Source organism: Lepidochelys kempii, chromosome 1 (assembly GCF_965140285.1).
Source record: "Lepidochelys kempii isolate rLepKem1 chromosome 1, rLepKem1.hap1, whole genome shotgun sequence".
NCBI classification, from domain to species: Eukaryota; Metazoa; Chordata; order Testudines; family Cheloniidae; genus Lepidochelys; species Lepidochelys kempii.
In genome coordinates, this window is record NC_136380.1 from 153264890 (window position 1) to 153285004 (window position 20115).

Consider the following 20115-nt stretch of genomic DNA (forward strand, 5'->3'; position numbering starts at 1 on the left):
CATGCCATAAGGCTTCCCTGATGCTACCTCTTTCTGGAATGGCGACTTTCTATTATGGCCAATCCTGGTTCCCAAAAATTATAATAATTTACTATAGCTTATATTTTGATAGCACTTTTCATCCCAAAGGATTCCTAAGCACTACAAGCCATACCTACACTAAAATGTCCCACTGTTGTTATCACTGGTGTAGCTCTGCCTGTGGTAGGAATGCTGTGGCTGGGGTTTTAACCACCATGTCATCTAGCCCTGCTCTGCAGCAACTTTGTCTCTGCTGGCCCTTCCATGATTGCCACCGTCGATGGAGCTGCACGGGCAGGGCTGTTCTTACCCATACGCAAAGTACGCAGCTGCGTAGGGCACCAGGAAATTTGGGAAATTTGGGGCACCAAATTTCCTCATGCCCTGCACAGCTGCATGCTGCTCCAACCCCTGCTCCGCCTCTTCCCCAGGGCCCCCGCTCCTGCTCCACTCCAGTCCTGCCTCTTCCCGCCCCTGCTCTGCCCCAGCCCCACCCCACTCCACCCCTTCCCCAAAGCCCCCATCCCTGCTCCACCCCAGCCCCGCCTCTTCCCACCCCTGCTCTTCCCCAGCCCCACCCCCACTCCCCTGAGGACTGAAGCAGGGCCGGGCCTGCACTCACCGGTGGCGGAAAGTGCAGCGACCTGGCCCCAGCTGCGCTGCCGGTGAGTGCTGTGGGGTGGTTCCCCCCTGTCCCGCAAGCCACACCCTCCCGCCCCCCCGCGGAGGCCTGGGGCCATCCCTACCCATGTACTGTCTAGTCTGACACTGCTCAGTTTGGGATCGCAGCCCCAGGTGATATGATTATATGTAGGAATGTGACTTAATACAGACGAGGGCTCCAACCATTTCAGATCTTTGTTTCATTTATTCCAGACCTTTTAATTCTTTGCCACATTTAGCTGAGCAAAAGGTAGGAATGGAAGCACATTGAATAAGTCTCAGGGGCTTCAAAGTGGAAGGAAGCATATATCAGAGAGAGGGCTAGAGAGTGAGAGAGAGAGAGTGCAGAGTTCTGGTTTGTCAGTATGTGAGACCTCAAGCTGAGTGACTGGGAGTTGACATTCCTTCTATTTATTTATAAAAGTTGTAACTGTGGAAATTAGCCTTAGAAGCTGTAGACCCATTACTATTATTTTTATCATCCTTCTAAGACATACCCTGAGGCATTCCTGGAGATTGAATCCCATTGTACTTTGCAATAAGCCCTTAATTGATTATGCCATGGAGCTTTAATATGGATTGGAGAAATGGAATCCAGAGTAAATACATTCAAAATTTTGCTAGCAGGCCAAATTTAAAACTGATTTTCTGAACCTACCAGGATTATTCCTCCTCAGTTAATGATTTAATTTGAGCTAGCCACCCTGAGAGGTGCAATATGTGAGGTAAGTCTAGCTCCCTGGGCTTCTTTAAAGGAGTTTATCCTGTATACTGCACCTGTAAATTTCTGAAAATAAAATTAAACTCAAAAATTATACATTATGGACCAATGAATAATCCTGATGCTTGCTGAGGTCCTGGCTGGTGCTTCCCAGTGTAATGCTGCAGTCACCTGTCACTAATATTGTCAGCTGTGAGTTTGCTGATTCACTTCATTTCTGATAAACGAGGAAATTATACCAGATTTCTGCATATGACAGGGGACAGAACTAGGGGGTTAGAGTTTGCCTTTGTTAATCTGAGCTTGAAAAGAGCTGTCAAAGCTTGAGGTGGCCAGACTAAATGGATGTTTCAGTGCACTTATTGAGAGAATCCTAGCAGCTTGTTCAGCTTGTCCATTAACGGTCCTTTCCCTCTGTGACAGGTTCGGTCACAGAGATCCCCTAGGGACTGTCATCTGATGTGCTGAAATTACCTCTGAGCCCATTTTCCCTGCCAGCTTGGGACTTCCAGAACCCTGCCTTGTTGAGCCAGACACACTAGCCTGCTGCAACACAGACCCAGAGTCTGGTCCATGCCCCCAAAGCTGCAGACTTTAACTAAAAACAGCTCAGTAGGTTACTTGCCTCCAGCACCCAGACACCCAGCTCCCAATGAGATCCAAACCCCAAATAAGTCCGTTTTACTCTATATAAAGCTTATATAGGGTAAATTCATAAATTACTCGCTCTCTATATCACTGATAGAGAGATATGCACAGCTGTTTGCTCCCCCAGGTATTAATCACTTACTCTGGGTTTATTAATAAAAAAAGTGGGTTTATTAAGTATGAAAAGTAGGATTTAAGTGGTTTCAGGTAATAGACAGAACAAAGTAAGTCATAAAATAAAATAAAACAAAACAAGCAAGTCTAAGCCTAATACTTTAAGAAACTGATTACAGATAATATCTCACCCTCAGAGATGTTCCAATAAGCTTATTTCACAGACTAGACTCCTTCCTAGTCTGAGCCCAATCCTTTCCCCAGTACGGTCCTTGTTAGTTCCAGCAGACATCTCAGGTGGTAAGCAGGGGTTTTCTAATGACTGGCCGCCCCCTTTGTCCTGCTCCATCCCCTTTTATAGCTTTGGCACAAGGTGGGAATCTTTTGTCTCTCTGGGTCCCCATCCCTCCTTTTAAATGGAAAATTACCAGATTTAAGATGGATTACATTATCATGTGACATGGTCACATGTCACCCTAAGACCCCTAGTCTCCATTCTTCCTGGGTTGGCCCACATGTACACAGGAAGGCTTGCAGGTAAATAAACCATTTACAACCAATTGTCCTAGTCGATAAGCCATCAAGATTCTAAACCACCATTAATGGCCCACACTTTGCATAATTACAAGTGAATAGGACCTCAGAGTTATACTTCATATTTCTAGCTTTAGATACAAGAATGATACATGCATACAAATAGGAGGAATATATTCAGTAGGTTATAACCTTTGTTATGTTACCTTCCAAGAGACCTTTTGCATAAAGCATATTTCAGTTACATCATATTCACTCTCATAAGCATATTTCCATAAAACATATGGAGTGCAACATCACACCCTCCCTTTCCTTAAAGTGATCTTTTCCTTTCTCCCCATTTCTGATGACCCCATATTCTGTGCTTTGATATGCAAAGCAGCTCCCACTGATTTCAGATAATTTCATGGTTTAAAGTGGGCTAAATTGCAGACCTGGCAGAAATTAAAGTCCTCTAAGGTGGGTCAGTTGCCATCTAGGAGCCAATACAAACGAGCTGCCCAAGCCCTGAATATTGATACAAGCTAATGAAATTCTCTCAGACATCACAGAATTAGCATTATTTTCAGATCATTTTAAATCCTGGATTTGTTTCTTGACTTCAAAGCGCCAAGGCAAAATTTGCCCATTAAATTCTATCCTAGGAATTGTTTTTTTCAGCTCCCACTATGCATTTATATGAGTAGCTTTCATGAAACCTTGTCATCAGCTGTGTATGGTCTGAAGAATGAAAAATGTGAGGTAGTCCGGTATTTTTAGGGGAGCAAACTTTTGCAGTCATTTCATGCATTTTGGTAGTATACGAATGTAGATCAGTAACTGAAAAGTTGCGGGCTTCCTTGGAGTTAATTAAATGATTGGCTCGTGTCTACTAAGAAGCAATACAGTGAAAATGTGGGTGCTCAGAATATCCCTAGTTCCACACGTTTTTCTAAAATCCGCTGGTAGTGTAGTTCTGTGTTCTGTGCTGAGGCCCAGGGCTGGACTACAGAGATGAGTGCCTGCTGTCACATTGGAGACAGCTGAGCTAAATCCTTACATTAGAGCCAATGTATGAGGACTGTCTTTAGCTCAAAATGCCTACAATCAAATAGAAGGCAAGAGGCAACAATAAAGTGTGGGGTCGGGAGCATGGGAACAAAAAGGAATGGAAATAAGAGATGTGTTGACCTACGTCAGCAGTGTGAAGCACAGTTAGATGGATTCTGGGCTGGACTTTTGGTTGGTTATTTTTTAAAACTTATATAAATAATAAACACACTGTAAATTCCAAGATGAAGGCTATACAATCTCCTGTTCTTCTCCTCCATCCTCCAACTCAACTGAAGTAGGAAATTCATAGTTAATATCATACAAATAGCTTTAACTCTGTTGACATTCCTCCCTGACCTTTCGCCCTGCACCCATTGGTTTTGGTATGTAAGCTATCTGTTTCTTTCTCTGGTCCTGAAGAGGTTTGTAGCGCTAGATATGATAGCTATGTGTCTATGCTAAGTCTTGTCATATGGCAATCCTTTTCCATTTGAAACCAACGTGCACTTTTGGAGAATTGTCCCAAATGGTTATTTTCAGTATTGCTAACTCCAAGTGTTCAGAAATCATGAATTTTTAAAAATGCATAAATTCCTAGATTATAAGGCCAGAAGGTACCATTGTGATCATGTAGTCTGACCTCCAATAAGTTTTAGGACTTCCCTGAAATAATTCCTGTTTGCCTACAGTGTATCTTTTGGAAAAACATTCAATCTTGATTTAAAATTGTCTAGTGATGGAGAATCCGCTACATCCCTTGGTAAGTTGTTCCAATGGTTAATTACCATCACTGTTAAAAATTTGCTCCTTCTCATCTGAATTTGCCTAGCTTCAATTTCCAGCCATTAGATCTTGTTATACCTTTATCTGCTAGATTGAAGAGCCCTCTAATCAAATTTCTGTTCTCTGTGTGCTGTTCTCTTACAGACTGTGATCAAGTCACCACCTTAGCTTCTCTTTGATAAGCTAAATAGACTGAGCTCCTTGAGCCTATCACATTAAGGCATGTTTTCCAGTTCTTTAATCAGTCTCATGGCTCTTCTCTGACCCCTCCAATTTATCAACATCCTTCTTGAACTGTGGACACCAGAACTGGATACAGTATTACAGTAGCAGTCACATGAATGCCAAGTACAGAGGTAATAATATAACCTCCCTAGTCCTGCTTGAGATTCTCCTGTTTATACACCCAAGGACTGCATAAGCCCTTTTGGCCACACCATCGCACTGGGAGCTCAAAACAATACATTTTGGATTCTTTTCTTTTTCCTTCTTGATTTTTAACCTTTAGTGTGCCCTTGGGTCACACTTTCAAGCTTTTTGCTACAAACATAAGGGCAAAATACTTATTTTTTTTAAATAAAACTGAAGTCCTCATGTAATCACCTGACTCTAGGAACTCAGACTCCAAGAGAAAATACTGAATACTGCAACACTCACATAAAATTGTGAAGCCTGCCAACACTGTACCTGGTATGTGGCCACTTCTGGTGAACAGATGTAAAAGCCTTTTTTCCTCAGAAAATGTCAGAAAATATAATGTACAAATGTACAATTTATATATTATAAACAGAATGTGTAATAATCCTCTGTCTTCAGGTTATTGTGTATGGTCTTAAAGGAGACATCAGTAGCTTGCTGTATTGCTATAAAGAAAAGTTCATTTGTACACCACCATAGCATTTTAAACAATCAGTTTATCAACACGAGTCAGTTAGGTCCAGTTAGCTCACTTCTCTGTTTTCAGAGATTCCAGTGCAATTGACATATGCACTGTTTGAGGTCTGTAGGTGTAATTAGTCGGGTGGGGGAGGGAGGGTTGTTGGTATGAGTGATACAGGGACAGAGTTATGTTACATTTGTTGTATAGGCTTCTACTAAAAATACAAATATTGGTAAGAATTTTGTAAGAAATATTGCTATTTCTCTACACTGACATTTATTTAGGAAGTATTCACAATCCCTGCCATGTCAATATCAGAGACAAAACAATAATCATTACAACAGTTAGCTTTTGTTTAAAGAAACATTGTGTAGTGATAGTCATCTGATCTCTCTACTCAATAGATTTTTTTACCATATCACAGAGGGAGCATCATTACAATACCTGTGCCACGTCATTTTTTTTATGCTGACACTTTCAAAATCTTTATTGTCCTTAAAAAATAAAAAGTATCAAGCCAAATAAGGCTAGAAAAGCCAAAGAAGTAAAATAAGCTCTCTCAAAAAGTTAACAGCCTTTAGTTTTGTTTATGGTAAACTTCCTCTTTATCAGAGTTGGTTGATATTTGCAGACTTCCTGTGTGGCCACTAGATTTGTGTGTATTTATGTTCTCTCTCAGTAGAAGTGAAAAAACAGGAACCATACATAAAAATGAAATATTGAAATAAGCAGGCCCTTTGAGAGAAAGTTTGGTCCTGATACATCATGTTTGCAGGGCCTAACCCTCTCTCATGTCCATTAATTTATACAGGTTTTAGGGAGAGGCTGAGTGTCCCAGTACAATTGTCCCCCCTTACCCTTCCTCTCATTAGTCCCAGAAACAAGGTCCTAGCCAAGAACTAATTAAACTATTGCAGTGTATTTGCTAGTGCCTGCGATGGTTGTGTAATCCAGACCAGGATTCAGGGACAGCTTGCATGTGATGCTAGGCTGCATGAACTGTATCAAGTTGGGAGCGAGAAAGCCAGAGAGAACCACTGCGTCTGTGTATATCTGGCAGCCTCAATAAAGAATTAATTTTATTTTCATTGTAGCCGAGTCCTATCTTATATTTACCATGAGCACTAAAGGTTGCGTATCTCCATCTTTCTCTCTCTCTCTCTGGGCTGTAGACCTTCAGGGCTATATTGTTTTAAAATCTAAGACTTTTGTAATGATACCCATCACCATAGTAAGTCATGGATATGATTTCTTCACCTCTGCTCATCTTTCCAAGATTTCTCCTCTTTAGAAAGTGACTGAATTAGGGCTGCTCAAAAATGCTTTTTTTTTTTCTGAAATTTGAAATACACTTTATTTTCACTTCCACAATTTTTTATTTGTTTGTTTGATGGAAAAACTTGAAGCTTTTTAGTTGTCAAAAGCAGAAAACTTTTACAAACAATTAGAACAGTTTCTTTTGGTTTTTCATAGAAAAACTGGCAAAGCTTTGAATGAAATGCAAAAATTTGCACCAAAATTTTTGGGAGAGAGCCATTTTCTGTTTGGCAACAAAAAACAAAAAAATTGTGGCATAAAACATTCGACCATCTCTAGAAATCATTCTGTGCTCAGAGAAGTAAAGTGAAAATAATTAATTTTCCTCAAAATGTTGGTGTGCTAGACACTAGCTTGAATTTTGTAAATTAAGTCATGTAGACCTTGTGGAGATTAGCTTTTTGTCCCCACCCTTTTTTAACTAACGGTTGCAATGGTGGAATCTCAGGTAAGGAAGGCACTGTTGGCTCACATTTTAACCATCATCTAGAGCTGCTCTCAGCAGGGGTAGACCGCATGATTATTAAAACACAATCAACAACTGTACAGGAGTTCTTACCATAAACAACCGTACATGGTTCTTACCAGCAGTGGAGCTGCACCGTGTGCGTGTGTGTGTGTGTGAGAGAGAGAGAGAGAGAGAGAGAGGAGCTGCACCGTGTGTGTGTGTGTGTGTGTGTGTGTGTGAGAGAGAGAGAGCGAGAAAGAGAGAGGAGCTGCACCGTGTGTGTGTGTGTGTGTGAGAGAGAGAGAGAGAGAGAGAGAGAGGAGCTGCACCGTGTGTGTGTGTGTGTGTGTGTGTGTGTGAGAGAGAGAGAGAGAGAGAGAGAAAGAGAGAGGAGCTGCACCGTGTGTGTGTGTGTGTGTGTGTGTGTGTGAGAGAGAGAGAGAGAGAGAGAGAGAGAGGAGCTGCACCGTGTGTGTGTGTGTGTGTGTGTGTGAGAGAGAGAGAGAGAGAGAGAGAGAAAGAGAGAGGAGCTGCACCGTGTGTGTGTGTGTGTGTGTGTGTGTGAGAGAGAGAGAGAGAGAGAGAGAGAGAGAGAAAGAGAGAGGAGCTGCACCGTGTGTGTGTGTGTGTGTGTGTGTGTGTGTGTGTGTGTGAGAGAGAGAGAGAGAGAGAGAAAGAGAGAGGAGCTGCACCGTGTGTGTGTGTGTGTGTGTGTGTGTGTGTGTGTGTGTGTGTGTGTGAGAGAGAGAGAAAGAGAGAGGAGCTGCACCGTGTGTGTGTGAGAGAGAGAGAGAGAGAGAGAGAGAAAGAGAGAGAGAGAGATTTTAGGAGAAAAGGTTCATGTGGAGAGCCCTGACTGAGAACTAAAACCAAAAGGTCAGAATGCAAGATTAAAAGTGTGTGTGTTTTGGTGGCTGTCCAGAATCCTTGCCCTGATGGCTTTTTTGCAAGGAGGAGAATTTGAGAGTTGGCAGTCGGGAACATAACAGGGTTGTTCCTCATAAACGAAAAGTGACCTCACATGGCACATCGTAAACCAAAAGCTTGCTTCACTACTCCATGCGATGATATAGTTCTGCATGGGGACAAAGTTTTGGGTTTAGAGTCTTTTGAACAGCAGTAGTGTGAGGTAGGGAAAGCGCATTCTGTAGAATGGCACATCCTCTGTGTGAAGCTTACTGACATTTACTGAGTTTCTAAGGGGTTGGAATGTACATTCCGGCAGATTCCTTTTCTAGCCTAAATGTGCTCCTGCATATTACTGAAGAGCTTCCCCATCCCCTTCATCTTTACAGCATGAGGGGAAAAGGGCATATTAAAACAAAAAATGTTAAATAGTTGCAGTATTTTCACTTGATGTTGCGTTGATTTGAAAACACTGTCATCGTTTAAAATGCCCCAAAGAGCAGCTGCACTCATTTATAAAGTTATTTAGTCCTTCCTCCCCCCTGCCTCCCAAAAACCCACCAAGTTTACAGGAGAGGAGAGGGTGAAGCCAGGGAGTGATGGTTACCCACCTTCCTCTGCCCTCACATACATCCACAGTATTCCAATTTGGTAACATAATCTGCTCTACCTGTCAGGATTTATGAATCATTAAGTTGCCAGTGGACTGAGACGTTGTTTCTGAATATGGCAGTTGCTGCCTATTTTGAGATACACTAATGGAAAAGCAGAATGCTAACACTTGTTCCACATGAGCTAAATATATATAATGTGTACAGCAACTATCGAACATTATTTAGGTTGAAAAGCTAAGCACTCTAAAATTAGGAAGTGCCAGACTTTCAGTTGCAAGTGTAGCCTTAGTTCTGCCCTCTTGTGCATCCATTTTGTACACTGAATGAGGCAGAGATCCTGTGGAAAAAAAGAGTATGTGATCATGTAATTAAGACAGTATCATAATGCAGCGTTTCTCAAACTGGGGGTCTGGTATTGTACTCCAGGGGATCCGCAAGTCATGTCCAGGTCTGCCAGTCCCACTGATAAACTCCTCCTCCTCCCTCCCAGTGCCTCCTGCACGCTGGGGAACAGCTGTTCGGTGGCATGCAGGAGGCACTGGAAGGGAGGGGGAGGAGCTGGGATGGGGCGTGCTCAGGGAAGGGGGCAGAGAAGAGGAAGGGCAAAGGTGGAACAGGGACAGGAAGAGGTGGGGCGAGGTGGGGCAGGGGTGTAGCCAAGGGTGGGTCTGGGTGGACAGTGGCCAACCCACTTAGCATTTAGGCCCACCCCCACAGCCCCGGGTCTGTTCTGGCCCCAGTGCTTGCCCCATTCCGCCCCCTGCCCAGCGCTCCTGCTGGGAAGCGGGATCAGGGCATCAAGGCTTGTCCTGCTCTGCCTGCCCACCTGGTGCTCCTGCCTAGGAGTGGGGTCCTGCAGGGGCCGGGTGGGTGGAACGGGGCAAGCCTCTGGATCCTGGCTGGAACACCAGGCAGATGGCCAGATAGGGGAAGCCCCTACACTCCCACCCCACTCCCCAGCAGGAGCACCGGTTGGGCAGAGTGGGTGGGCGCGTTGGAGTACCCATTTTTCCGGGGCCCCGGGTTGGCTCAGTGGCTAACTCACCACTGAGGGGAGGTAGGGTTGCCAACTTTCTACTTGCACAAAACCGAACACCTTTGCCCACCCCCTGCCACACCCCTCCTCTGAGGCCCCACCCCTTTACTGAGGCTCAACCCTTCTCTGAGGCCCTGTTCCCCACTCACTCCATTTCCCTTCCCGGCCAAAGAGAGCTGCAGAGCCGGTGCTTGGGGCAGGGGCTGGCTGCCCCTATTCATAGGAGCTGGAGGTGGGACATGCCACTGCTTCCGGGAGCCGTGCAGAGCCACTGTAGGCACGGAGCCCGCCTTAGCCCCACTGCACCACCACAGCAGGCAGGGAGCCTGCCTTAGCCCCACTGCACCGCTACTGGATTTTTAACGGCCTGGTCAGTGACACTGACCGAAGCCAACAAGGTCCCTTTTTGACCAGGCATTCTGGTTGAAAACTGGACACCTGGCAACCCTAGGAGGAGGGCAAGTGAGTGGGTGGCCAGTGGTGGTAGAGGAGGTAGGCCTGCTGCCTGGGGGAGCCGGGTGGGCCTGGCATGGGGCATTGGGACCTGGAAGGGAGCTGGGAGCCATGTGTGTTGGAGAGCAGTGTCTCCTCCCGGAGCTGGGTGCGCACCCGGGGCCCTGGGGAGCCCCTGGCCAGAGCATCCATCCATTGCCCCCTGCAAGGCTGGCTGCAGGGTGAGGGGAGGCGGGACCCCCATCCCTCCTGCCCTACTGCCCCCCCATAATTGCCCTGCCCACCAGTGATACAAGTAGAAATAATTTCTTGCCGGTACTACACTCATGGGAGGTACACAAGGGGAGGCATGTGACCTCCCCACGTGGCCCTCCATGTGACTCCTCCCTGCCCCACCCCCAGCCCAGGGCCCCCACGCTCTCCCCATCCCCTCTGACACCCCCCTTTGTATATACAAACATCAACATGCTTAACTACTCACTTTCCCCCCACATATGTAGTATTCAGTCTGTTTATATGGAATATGGGAGTTGGGTGAGGAGCCATTTCAGCATATTTATGACTTATTAAAAGACACATTTTAAGTAGAACTGTATCCTAAACTGCTTTGTGGTATTGTACCTAAATGTTGCATTTCAATGGGGGATTCAACTTCCTTTATAGGAACAGTCTCCTGAAACTCTTACCAGTCCACAAAAGTGGTCCGCAGTCATGCAAATAGTCCCATTGTCTTCAATGGGATTGATCAAATGATTAAGGGTTTACAAGATTAGGTTCCAAGTTTGTAAATTGTTCTGGATGAAACTGACAATGTCTGAACTGTCAGATCAGAAGGAGCTTCATTTGAATAAAAGTGGGCAGATGTGTGATAAGTCTTAGCTCCATTGCTAAGATGAGGAACATATTTTTAGCAAAGTTCTTGGCAGATTCCTGAGGCAGCTGGTTTAAGGCAGTCAGTGTCCGGCATTGTAATCTTCACTTATGGTTCTCTCACCCACAAAGCTGGAAAAGGAGGCATTTGATTTCTTTGTTTTGCTGCTCCAGTTCCAGTTAACAAAATGCATGTTAGACTAGTTTGGCTGCAAAAAAGAATTCTGTGTACACTGGGGACAACACCTGATTCCTGTAAGGCTGCAGAACTGGGCTGACATCAGAATCCAAACATCCTATGGTCAGTGCAAGCAGAAGCATTCCTCTAATGATTTGGACTTGATGAAAAACACTGTTTAAACACCTTCCGTCCTTCCCACCCCTCCCCTCTTGAGGCCTCCTGATCAACGTAAGAGCACAATAATTAAAGCCTTTGCTTAAGTTTGTTAGCATATGTATTGTTCTGTTAAAGCCATTTAAAGAATGAATGCCCTCCCTTGCCACACTCTGCTCCTTTAAGGAGCAGAGCGCAGCCCCACCCCTCCTCCAGAGTGTGTGTATGTGGGGGCTAGCCCCGAGTCTTTCCGGTACCCCGTACCCGCTAAAAACCTATTGCTGGTACTGCATACTGGCGGGTACCGCCCTACTTGCACTCCTGACACCCACCCAAAATCAGGGCCCACCCAAATGTCCCATGCTGGCTATGCACTGGGGTGGGGCCTTGGGGGAAGGGGTGGAGTGGGGGCGGGGCCTGGGCTGAGCGGGTGACTTGGAGGGGGCCGCGAAAATTTTTAAATCAAAATGGGGGTACTTGGCTTGCTAAAGTTTGAGAACCACTGTCATAATGCATACACACAAGGGGACAGATTTCAGGTTGCACAAGCAACCTTAATCCTGGCATTTCCTACCTTTTGAGTGCTTGATGTTGCAACCTAAATAGTGTTATTTTAACACAGATTTTTGTGCATAATTTCTTTGTTTACTGAAGAAAAGGGGGAAAAATACATTTTACTATGCACAAATGTAACCCACCCATCAGGTATCATCAGTAGAGCTTTGAACCCTAACATTAAGTACTGTAGCTCAGACTTCTGCCACTTAAGTTAATAGAGAGACAAGGTGGGTGAGGTAATATCTTGTATTGGGCCAATTTCTGTTGGTGAGAGGGACAAGCTTTCGAGCTGACAGAGAGCTCTTCTCATAGATGACTTCCCATACTAGGGGGGAGGGGGAGTCACAATCTAAAGAGGAGGACATGTGACCACCCCATGTGTCTCCTCTGCCCAGTGACACCCCACCCCCTGCACTCAGCCCAGGGCGTTGCACTTTTTCCACCCCACCAGAGTTACATGCTGGGGATGAGGGGGTGGGTCTGTCCTTCTCTCTCTGTGCCTCTCCCCTGGCATGTTCAGCCACTCTCCCTGCAAAGCTGCCTCTGCCTGAGAGAGCCTGGCTGGGAGGCAGTGGCATCCCGCTCTCTGCCCGGGCTTGGCTGCCGGGGCAGGGGCTCAGCATGCCGGGTGGGAGGGGAGGCTCCAGCTCACTCGGCCCCTGTCCCTGGCAGCTGGGGTGGCAGCAGGTCACCTCCCTGCCTGGGCCCTGCAGAAGTCTGAACTGCTCTTCATTGTCATTTGCGTTTCTGATTTGTCTCAAGTCAATTCTTCGAGCAAAGAGAATCCTGCTGACAGATATATATATATTTTTAAATAGCGCAAACTCAGAGAGGTAATTCTTTCCTTTACTCCAGAGGTCCACAAAGTGTGGGGCACGCCCCCTAAGGGGGCGTGGAGGAATGTCCAGGGGGGTGTGGCGGGGCTTTGGTCAGCCCCCACTGGGTGGGGGGAAGGGAGTGCTGCCCTACCCCCAGCAACGTCACCGGCTCCCGGCCCTATGCCTGGCCCAGTCCCCAGCCTTGGCTCTGGCTCCGTTCCCGCCCCCAGCCTCAGCCCCTGGCCCCGCTCCTAAGCCCAGACCTGCCCCCAGCTGCGGCCCCAGCCTAGGCCCCCTTACCCCTGTCTGCCCCTCCCCCCTCCACTCGGAGCCGCATCCCCGCTCCCAACCCCGACTCCAGAGAGGCAGGGAGTGGGCACAGACAGGGGTAAGGAAGGGCGAGACTCTCAAAAGTTTGGGGACTGCTGCTTTACTCTGTTGCAGGATGCACATATATGCTGTATGACATGCTCTGCTCTCCCCTTGTACCACAGTTGTTAACTAAACCTGTTGGCTTCTGAAAGGGATGAACTGATGCTGAGAATTTTGAGCTCCTGTTCTTACTTTTAACCTGGTGGATTTTTTATTTGCTGGAGCTAGGAAAACAGCCCAATTTGATGAAAGGGGCCTGGTTTAGATCTATATTTTTTCCTACACATCTGATTGTAATTCACTGGTATATTTATGAGATCTTTATTAAGACAAGCCAGATTTAGTTTTCATTTGCTTTAAATTGTTTATGCCCATTTTAAAATGCACTGTATCCTCAGCATTGGGTTTTCTGTTATCTGCCTGATGATGAAGCATTATGTGTTAAAAAGTATATTAAGATCCTATTCTATTGCATGCTCTCTGCTATTTATAAAATGAGAGTTGTAAGAAGGAGAGACAGACAGACATGGAGTGGATCAGTTATACATAAATCTTGCTTCTCAGCTGATAATTTGATTCCAGTCCAGATCAGTAGTGACTAAAGCTCACTCCCCTTAGACTGCTAGGTGGCCTACACTATAGGCCAGATTTCCAAAAGAGCTACTTAAGCAACCAAATAAGGGTCAGATTTTCAAGAGTTCGGAACCCTACAGAGCTCTTCTAAAAATCTGACCTTATAGTTTGGTGCCTAAATGGGAGTTGAGTTCTCTCATGAAATGAGTGGGTGGTCTCAGTTCCGCCAGTTTCTAGTGGACAAGTACATATTGTGGTCCCTAGATGGTGGACAGACACTGGCATGAATTTGCCCATAGAAGACTGGTGACTGGACTTTCAGTGGCATGTGTGTTCTGGATATTATCCTAGCTGGTAATTGAATGGAACGCTTGTCTGTATACAGCAGCTTTACTGGGAGAATAATGCTAATAAAAAAAAAAGACTCCATCTGGCTAGGCTGGTAGGAGCTGTGCTGTATTAAGCTTCTCTCAGATGAAAATTGCTCATTGCATAATCTTACATCTGAGCCAGCAGCCTCAGCAAAGAGGTCAAAGACTGACAAGGCCTGGAGTTTGAGCTTCCCTCTCGCGCTTCAGCCTGGCCCAGCAAATCAGGGCTGAGGTGCACTGGTGATCAAGCGTAGGCAATGCTTGTACTGCTTGCTAATATTTCCTACCCTTTGAATAACAAGACGACTTTTATGCCAGTTTTTTGTAAATCTGTTACCTTTCTCCCACATTCAAATCAGTATAAAAGAGAATATGTTCTACTGACCATAGATTTATGGCTACGTGAAGTTCTCAAATTAACTAGTTTTGATTGACAAATCAGATCTAATTTAAAACAACAAAATAAATTCTATTGATGTTGCTCTGATGTGTTTTCCCTCAAGTCTTCTGAGTAACTAAGCAACTATGAACTTTCTGTGTGTATAAATGAAAACAGCCTCTGGATTTTCCCCCACCCAATTCTGCACTTTGCCTTGTCATCTTATTAGAGAGCAGTGCAGCATGGAGTAGAAATATTAAAAGTCTCTCTACCCAGGGAGGACGCAAAGGGGAGTCCCACAGGATCCAGGATTTCTATCAAATCAGCTACTGTGGGAGGGAGGGGGGGTAAGGAGAAGGAAGGCACATACCCATAGGGCTTTGAAAGGAATAGGTTTGATTACCTACTCAGCTACAGTGGTTTTATACCAGTGTACTTTGTTGGCTTCAGTCATGTTAGTCCTGATTTACTCCAGTGTAAAGGAGAGAAGAATGGAGTTTGTGTGTTTAAATCTGAACTGAAGCAAGACATTACCTGTATGGTTATGGTGCAATTAAACACCTGTGGCTAGCCCAGGCTCATGGAGCTCAGGCTAAGGGGCTGTTTAATTGTACCGTAGACGTTTGGGCTTTGAACCCTGAGCTCTGGGACCCTCCCACCTCATGAGATCCCAGACCCAGGCTCCAGCCCGAGTCTCAATGTCTACACTGCAGTTAAACAGCCCCTTACCCCAAGCCCGAGTCAGCTGACATGGGCCAGCCACAGGGTTTTAACTGCAATGTAGACATATTCTCCAGGGCCTCCAAGAAAAGCTCTGTGGGCTCTTGGACTCTCATTTTCCTGTTTCTGCTTCTCTTTTTAACAAGCATGCAATTCGTTCAGGCCCCCATTCAGCAGTCATCCCCGGTCAGCAAAGCACTTAGGCACATGCTTAGCTGTCATCCTGGACGGCAATGGATTTAAGTACATGCATACAAATTACGCATATGCTTAAATGCTTGGCTGAATTAGGGGATGTGAGTACCTCTCATGAGAAACAAATGATTACATCCCTTTTTATTTCAACTACTCAGACACTAGTTTTGAGTCACAGGAAAGGAAGGAAGGAAGGAAATGTCTACTTGGGAATGATATACTTGGAGGGCATGGGAGCATTTGAGACGGTTTGGGTGCACAGCTAGGTCACCATTCTACAGGCACCACTTTGTGGCCAGAGATATTTCCACACGGCCTTGCTGTGCTCCCTTTCTTCAGGGGCCCTTGAGAGCAGCATATAGTCGTTCTCCAGGCTATCACAAACTGGGTTGGTAGCCCAAAGTAATTCAAAATAGTCCTCAGTGTCCCAAATGCAAGGTCTGTCATAGTAGCCCCATAGTTCATACCCATCTCCAAGAGACCTTGTTCTGCTCAGCAGAATCCTCGACTTCTGGCTCATGCTTCCTTCCTCTGTCCACCTCTCTGGGGCTTCTGGCTGCCTTTTCTAGTTGAAAGAAAAGGAGTACTTGTGGCACTTTAGAGACTAACCAATTTATTTGAGCATGAGCTTTCGTGAGCTACAGCTCACTTCATCGGATGTGTAAGCAGTGTCAGGATGAGCTCCACCCTGACATCTGGTGGTGAGGTGTGGCAAGTTGTGGAAAAGAACTTCAGGGGCTGATCTCATTTGCATAGGCACACCCACCACGCCTAGAATGAGACCATAGCTGCCCAAATGGTCACTTTGGCTGCTGTGGGATCCCCAGTGTCTCTGTTATTGGGGCAGGAAGAATAAATTGTTATTACCCTGATTATGCGAACTGTGCTTGGAACTGTACATGGCCTTTTGTTATGATGGAGGGATTCACCATCAACTAAGTAGCACTCGCTAGGCAAGGGTCATGGGTTCCAAAACTGTGTGAATGGAGAGAGGCTGGGGACAAGTATTAATACTTGGTGGCATGGGCTCCTTGGTGAGGGCCTTACATGCTGATTGCACTTCCTCCTCTCTCCACTGTGGAATATCAGAGCTAATTTTGATTTCATTAGAAGTCTAGTTATAGGCTGCTGAGCTCACTTTGGGCTGACAGTGCACCAGCACTGGGGCTCCCCTACTATAAGCTGAATTCACCTAAGAGCTGAAATCACTGAGTATTGTGTTAAGTAGTGGGGGAGCCTGAAGATATATTGTGGAGCAGGTTGCGGGACGGCTGGTGAAGCAGTTCGACACGGAGCAGTGTGTGGATGGCAGGAGCTGCTTGTGGGCCGTGGAGCTGAGTGAAGGAGTTCGTGGGGCGGCTGGCGGAGCGGAGCGCAGCTGAGCGAAGGAGTTCGTGGGGCGGCTGGCGGAGCGCAGCTGAGTGAAGGAGTTCGTGGGGCGGCTGGCGGAGCGCAGCTGAGTGAAGGAGTTCGTGGGGCGGCTGGCGGAGCGGAGCGCAGCTGAGCGAAGGAGTTCGTGGGGCGGCTGGCGGAGCGGAGCGCAGCTGAGCGAAGGAGTTCGTGGGGCGGCTGGTGGAGCGGAGTGCAGCTGAGCGAAGGAGTTTTGTGGGGCGGCTGGCGGAGCGGAGCGCCGCTATGGAGCTATGGGGCGGTCAGCTTCAGATCACGAAAGGTGCCTCTTACCCCCGTCCCATTTCCACCCAGGTTGGGAGGTAAAGCTCCGCCGATAAACTTTCGAACTCTGGGGCTGCCCTGACCAGGGACAGAGACTTTTGGGGCATTGGACTTTTGGGACTTTGGGTGATTTGGGGTTGCTGGACTCAAGAACCAAAGGGAAAAGGGCATGCCCCAATTTGCCTGGGGTGGGGTTGTTTTTGCTCATGGGTTGTGTTATGAATCCTGTTGGTGGTGTTTCCCCAACATAATGCCACATTGTTTCTCTCTGTTATTAAAAGACTTTTGCTACACTCAGACTATGTGCTTGCGAGAGGGGAAGTATTGCCTCTTGGAGGCGCCCAGCGGGGGTGGTATATATTTGTCCCAGGTCACTGGGTGGGGGCTCGAGCCGGTTTGCATTGTGTTATTGGAATGGAACCCCTAGATATTGAACCCGGCCCTTGTTGCTGCCAACTCTGACGGGCAGAAGGGTTACAGATGCATACCGTGGAAACTGCAGTAGACATTATATACACACAGAGACCATGAAACAATACCCCTTCCCACCCCACTGTCCTGCTGGTAATAGCTTATCTAAAGTGATCATCAAGTTGGGCCATTTCCAGCACAAATCCAGGTTTTCTCACCCTCCGCGCCCCCCCCCCCCCCACACACACACAAACTCACTCTCCTGCTGGTAATAGCTTATCAAAAGTGATCACTCTCCCTACAATGTACATGATAATCAAGGTGGGTCATTTCCAGCACAAATCCAGGTTTTCTCACCCCCCCCACCCCTATACACACACAAACTCACTCTCCTGCTGGTAATAGCTTATCTAAAGTGATCATTAAGTTGGGCCATTTCCAGCACAAATCCAGGTTTTCTCACCCTCCGCCCCCCCCCCCCCCCCACACACACACACAAACTCACTCTCCTGCTGGTAATAGCTCATCCAAAGTGACCACTCTCCCTCCAATGTGCATGGTAATCAAGGTGGGTCATTTCCAGCACAGATCCAGGCTTTCTCACCCCCCCCCCCCAGGGAACACACATACACACACACACACACACATAAACTCACTCTCCTGCTGGCAATAGGTCATCCAAACTGACCACTCTCCAAGTTTAAATCCAAGTTTAACCAGAACGTCTGTGGGGGTGGGTAGGAAAAAGCAAGGGGAAATAGGCTACCTTGCATAATGACTTAGCCACTCCCAGTCTCTATTTAAGCCTAAATTAATAGTATCCAATTTGCAAATGAATTTCAATTCAGCAGTTTCTCGCTGGAGTCTGGATTTGAAGTTTTTTTGTTGTAAGATAGTGACCTTCATGTCGGTGATTGCGTGACCAGAGAGATTGAAGTGTTCTCCGACTGGTTTATGAATGTTATAATTCTTGACATCTGATTTGTGTCCATTTATTCTTTTACGTAGAGACTGTCCAGTTTGACCGATGTACATGGCAGAGGGGCATTGCTGGCACATGATGGCATATATCACATTGGTGGATGTGCAGGTGAACGAGCCTCTGATAGTGTGGCTGATGTTATTATGTGATGGTGTCCCCTGAATAGATATGTGGGCACAGTTGGCAACGGGCTTTGTTGCAAGGATAGGTTCCTGGGCTAGTGGTTCTGTTGTGTGGTATGTGGTTGTTGGTGAGTATTTGCTTCAGGTTGCGGGGCTGTCTGTAGGCAAGGACTGGCCTGTCTCCCAAGATTTGTGAGAGTGTTGGGTCATCCTTCAGGATAGGTTGTAGATCCTTAATAATGTGTTGGAGGGGTTTTAGTTGGGGGCTGAAGGTGACGGCTAGTGGCGTTCTGTTATTTTCTTTGTTAGGCCTGTCCTGTAGTAGGAACGACCTGATTCCCCTCAGATGGGCTCATTGTGTAATCAGGGCTGGCTTAGCTGCAGGCTCTCCACCCCACATCATGACAGCCAGTTTTAGGGTCCATGATCTAAGGCCTGTCATCTTTCACTTCATTCTGCCTAATAGCAATAGGACTGGTGCTCTTCCCAAGGCCAATGAACATAGTGGTTTGTCCAGTATTCTGTTACCGACTAGGCTTTGTTCTTTTTCTGGTTCATTGCGGCATATCACGAAAGCACATCAGAAATAACGCAGCACTGGTCTGGGGACAGAATAATACACTTGGCCAATGAGATACCTTTCCCTTGACCCAGGTAGTGCAGGTGGTATATTGTTCATCCTCATGTGGGAGGAGGTTACCAGGACTGTCATGTCTTCTATGAATCTGTGTCCAGTCCTCTAAGCAGAACTTGGACATTACTTCAGGAGAGACTGCTCCCCTGCTTTACTAGCCACGGCTCCAGCACAGTTATTGTGAGCATCAAATAGGTGAGGGCGTGGGTTAGGTTAAGATTACTTAAGGGATCGTGTTCTTGGCAGAGGAGTATGTGTAAATGGTGCTTGTGGGCGATTTAATTCTGAAGTGAAGCTGAAGCCTTTTAATGTCCTTAGAAGCCATTGGTTGCAAGTTTGCTGGAGTGCCAGAAACCTTATTCTTGTTGTAAAATAAGAGGAAAATAAATGACATAATAAAGAGGAAATACAAAGTGAGTCTTGCCTTTTTGGAGGATTGGAAATTCTGGGCTGCTATCTTCTCAGAATCCTGGGTGGTGAGAGCTTTAGGTGAACAATTGTTGAAGGGCAGATTTGAAAAGTAAATAATGGCTTGAGGGAGAGGTGTGTGTGGAAATGGTGAATGGGAACAAATAGATTCAGAGGATAATGTTTGTATAAGGAGGATAATGTTTACTTGATTCTTCTGGGCTTTAATTGGCTGATATCTTTCTCCTCCAACAAAGCAGCCACATATACCTAGATGTGATGTGATATGATATTTGATATTCAAAATTCAAGCTGTGTTGGCCAGTTTTGGTAGGACAAGCTATATCACATGCTATTCTTCTTCTCATTATTGGATGAGTGTACCTCTTAGAATCTGATTTCCACTGCAGATGCCTTTGTTAACTGATTCAAAACTCAATTTGGAAGTATTCTATTCTTCAATATTTGCTTAAAATTTGCTTTCCATTCACGTTCCCATCAGTAAATGTGTTTGCAAAACGATA